The sequence below is a fragment of the Lactuca virosa genome, chromosome 4, assembly GCF_052849685.1.
Source record: "Lactuca virosa cultivar CGN04683 chromosome 4, Lactuca_virosa_CGN04683_v6, whole genome shotgun sequence".
In the NCBI taxonomy this organism is placed as follows: Eukaryota; Viridiplantae; Streptophyta; class Magnoliopsida; order Asterales; family Asteraceae; genus Lactuca; species Lactuca virosa.
In genome coordinates, this window is record NC_136429.1 from 50248791 (window position 1) to 50253712 (window position 4922).

At 40.3% G+C, this 4922-nt stretch overlaps 1 non-coding gene across 1 annotated transcript; it reads left to right on the forward strand.

Annotated features, from left to right (window-relative positions):
* The first annotated feature begins 1562 nt into the window (after positions 1–1562).
* On the forward strand, positions 1563–1669 carry LOC145110446 (small nucleolar RNA R71). Its single transcript, XR_013709822.1, has one exon. It is a non-coding gene; the product is annotated as a small nucleolar RNA R71 (small nucleolar RNA).
* The last annotated feature ends 3253 nt before the right edge of the window (positions 1670–4922 follow it).

A 4922-nucleotide genomic window follows, 5' to 3' on the forward strand; every position in this document is an offset into this window, starting at 1 on the left:
TCCAACCATAAAATCATACCATAATCATAAAGTCATCTATCCTACACAGAAGATAATAGTTTTAGCTCATGATTACAGTAAAACTAAGATAAAAAACGAAGTTAAGTAGCTCAAACATAGTTCAACTTAAAGAATAAGTAATAATGGACTTGAATTTGCTTTGATTCTTCTCAAAATTGGATCTAGGGTTGATTCTCTAGCTTCCCACGCTCCAGCAGCACCTTTAGTCAACAATTGGCCTCCAAGGGTTAATCTATATGCTAGGGTATCGGGCAGGAATGCCCTTTATATAGATTTTCATAAAAAAGAGGTGACTCGTCGAGTCCAGTGACCGACTCGGCGAGTCCGTCACTTAAAACCCGTGTACGGCAAGTCAGCGTCCAGAATCGCGAAAGTTCGACCTGACTCGTCGAGTTGGGGCCCAACTCGTAGAGTCCATTTGGAATCAGCATTTTCTCAAAACACGAAAGTCGTCCAAAATTGTGTCTAGTTTTTAGAACATTTTGAATCTCGTCAATCGGAGTTACGGTTCATGAGATATGGCCAAAACCCTGACGATGGGTCAAGCTGTCCAGCAACATCCTTCTTTCTTCAAAATCCAAGATCCAAGCCTCCAATCGCTAGTTCCGCTTCCTTTTCCTTCTGAGCATGTCATTATTGCTGAAAATGAAATATTAAACTAATTAAGCACCTTTTGTTCATTAAATGAGACAAAAACAACATAAAGTATTAAGATAATGCATGAATTTTATAACTAAATATGCCCATATCAGTTGTCGATCGGGCTATTCGGTGGCTGCATTGTACATCACACGTGGCTTAGAATAATCCTCTTTTTCAGTGTATATCGCCATAACATGAGATTGTGCTTTTGGTTCGGGATTCTTGAGTGGTAACTGCTCATTCACAAGTTTAGTCAATTGACTCAATTGAGTCTCCATATTCATTATCGATGCTTGTTGATTTCTTATCGTAGCATCAATCATGTCATGTGGTTTCTCAGAAACGGCTACAAAGCATACAAGCATCAACTCGAACTTGGATTTTTTATCGGACGATGGTTGTTCTTTTTAATAAAATCCTCTACCAGTTTTCCTATACTTCTCATCCTTTTGCTTCTTGTATCCATCGTAAGGCAACCACTCCTTCTTTAGTTCGTCCAATCCTCATCGTACTTGTCCCCACTCGAGTAACATACTTGGGATTTTTGGTTCCAATTCTCATCAAGATTGCAATATTTGGTCAAGTGCGGCCCATTGCAATTGTTGCATGCAACTCGTATGGCATGTACGTACTGATCCATTTTCATCATTCGTCGACCCATATTCTAGAGTTTAGCCATTATTGCAGCCAAATTTTCGTTTTCTCCTTCTCCAGTACCTTTACCTATTGTAACATCATCTCCCGGGTTATGATATTCTCTTGAGTGCTTCACGAATTCTTCAATTAACTCTTTTATTGTGGCTGAATTCTTCTTAGTTAGCGGTCCTTGAGAGTCAAGAAGTTGCCTCATTGTCACATTCACCCCATCATAGAAAATAGACACCTCTTGTTGAACGTTTAATTCATGTTGAAGACATTTTCTAAGAAGACATTTGTACCTCTCCCACGCTTCGTATAAGGACTCTCCCATCTATTTTTTGAAATTTGCTAAATTCTTCTTTAATTTTGCATCCTTGGATAGTGGACTAAATTGTTGGATGAACTCTTCACGAAGTTGATCCCATGTAGTGATAGCGCCGGGTGGAAGTGCCTTTAGCCAATCTTTTTCCACTCCTCTAAAAGTTACCAGAAGTATCCTCAACAACACCGTTGCACGAGGTATATTGGGAGTATTGAAATAGTTAGCAATATCATTGACCTCGTCAATATGCTTGTAGGCATCTTCGTGATCTTTCCCGTAGAATTGGATATCTTTTAACATGGACAAAATGTACCCCTTAAGTTCGAAATTTGCGGTTGTTGGAATTTCGGGTGCTACAAGACCCGACCCGTTGTCGTTACGCATCCGTTTCTTATATACTTTCATCGTTATATCTGCTATGTCCACCATCTCTTCTACTTCACTCTTTATTTCGTCCTCTGAATTATCCTCAGTTTTCGGCTCACTTCCTACTTCTTTCTTGCTTGGAGTCTTCTCAAAGTGCTCAAATGTGTCAAACTGGAAAGTACTACTCGACTCGTTGACCTTTTTGTCCTTTTTCTTATGGAAAGCCGATTTTGGATACTTAAGTGGTGGAACTAATTAAGTTTTGGATCCTCGGGGCATAAATCACTGAAACAAACACAAAACAAAAACAAAAACGCGTAAAATGAATAAAATAAATAAACATAAAGCTGACTCTTTAGTGACCACGACGAGGCCAAAGATGCCTACGACGTTGTAACATCCCGAGAATTTCAGGTATTTCTGAATCCTCTCTTTTATTATTATTTTATCATTTGTAGTCCCTGGGGATGGAAGAGTGAAGCCATGAGAAGCCTAAGGGATAAAGATGCAACTTTGGGACCAAGAAGAGTACGCTAAGCGTAAATAAGGTACGCCGAGCGTACTAGGCGCGCCCTAGTACGCTGGGCGTACTCATGACAGATGGAAACCCTAATATTTAGGGTTTGGGTGCTATATAAACATCCTTATGAGCTCACAACCCTCCATCATTTCATCCTCCATAGCTTTGAGTCATTTCCCCCAAACCCTAACCTCTCTCTTGAGTGTGTGAGCTAAAAGTGTGTGTTTTGAGTAGTTGAAGAAGAAGGTATTGCATCAAGGAGTTGGAGAAGTGAGGCAAGCTAGTAGATCTGAGGTTACTTTGTGCTCTAGAAGCTCCAGGAGGTAAAAAGCTCCAACCTTTATGCTTGTATGATGCAGATCTTTCTTTATTAGCTTTATGACACTTTATTTGTCCCAAAATGTCCCAAGTTTGTGCATGATGCATTTTGGACGTAATAAGCTGTCCTTTCAGACCCTAGGAAGGGTTCTAAATGATAAAAATGAAGTCCCATTGGCTAAAAGTGTCCCATGCAAGTAGTAGGAAGGTCTTAATGGATTAAGACCATGTATTAATGGCTTTTTGGACGTCCAAAGTCTTAAATTTCAAGAGTTTATGGTTTCGGGGTTCGTTTAGTCAATGGATCTGGAGTTTGGTGGGCTTAAGTGCTTAAGCCATTCAGCACTTATTAGAGTTTTGGTAAAAATCGCGTACGCCCCGTGTAAGTTCTATACGCCCAGCGTACTGAGTCAACCACCCCGATGGTGGTCAACGCAAGGCAGAGTACGCCCAGCGTACCAGAGGAGTACGCCCAACGTACGCCCTCTGTTGGGCTTTTGCGATTTGGGTTTTGGATTGGGCCACCTTCGGGTCATTATGGTTTGGGCCTTGTTGGACTTTCTGAATAAATGTATTTTGGGCCTAATATGGAAATGGACCTTAGGGTGAGGCCCAATTATAGAGTTAGGCCCAATTGGGAAAATTGGGCCAATGATGGGCCTTATATATGTGGACTTTTAGATCATGGATTTGGTATTGGGCCTTGGCCCAAATTAGAGAAAAGGCAAAATTGACTATTACCCTATGCGGACCCTTGGTCAAGATTGATACCCAATTATTGACTTAGTATTCGTTATTTTGGATAGTTTGGGATTTTCGGTGAGACAGCGGTCGGAGACTTTCAGTCCAGTTCAGCACTACTTGTGAGGTGAGTTCTTCTCACTATATCAACAGGGTCTACGGCACCAAGGTCGACCCTTTTTGGATTGTATCCTGGTTATAGGATTATGCTATGTTAGTGATCTGTTAGATCTGTATCCTGGTTATAGGATGCTGCTATGTTAGTGATATGTTAGATCTGTATCCTGGTTATAGGATGATGTTATGTTAGTGATCTGTTAGATTGGTATCCTGGTATATAGGATGATGCTATTATTAGTGATCTGTTAGATCTGTATGACTATCTGTACATGCTAGCTAGCATATGATATTATGTGTTGATTATGTGATTAGGGGTTGGGTTGAGGCGGTCCTGCTTTGTGCTCTAGGCCAACATACCCAGGGCGGCCCGGATAGACTGCAAACCCGGTAGGGCGTACTAGTCAGACCGAAGGCGTGGAGAACGGTCCAGACAGGCTGAAGGCCCGGAAGGGCGGACCAGACATGCTGAAGGTTCTGAGAGTGAGCCAGATAGACTGATGGCCCGGTGAGGGCGGTCCAGTCATACTGCAGACTCTGAGAGTGGACCATATAGACTAATGGCCCGGTGAGGGCGGACCAATCGTAGTGTAGACTCTATATATGCATGTTCTTTGTATGATATTGTTATGGTTTGTATGGCGTTGGTATTTTGGGGGAACTCACTAAGCTTCGGGCTTACAATTGTTGATTTTGTTTCAGGTACTTCAGGTGATCGCGGAAAGGCGAAGGCGTGATCGTGCACCTCCGCATATTTTATGATTTTGATTTCTGGGATACTCTGACATGAAACTATTTTGAAAACACTTTGTAATAATTAATGGTTTTGAATGGTTGAAAAAGTTTTAAATTGGCTTGAATTTTTATGGATGTTACAGACGTGGCTACTGAACAAACAAAAAAATTAAATTACTGCAGAAAAATAACTTTTTGTGGTTATTAAACCCCACAAAAAAGGATCGAATAACTAAGAGTAATTAAACTAAAAATCAAATAAGACGTTCCCTAGCAACGACGTCAAAAACTTGATGTGCATAAAAGTATACCTACCAACTTTTAAATTTATAAACCTAACTAACTTAACTAATTTATGCACCTATAGGCAGTGTACCTAGTCAGATTATAGAATAACTTAGGTAAGTCGGGTGTCGATCACAGGGAATATAATTAAATTAATTAAAATAAATACTTTTAATTAAACTAAGGAAACAAAATTTAAATTGGGTTTTTTTACTG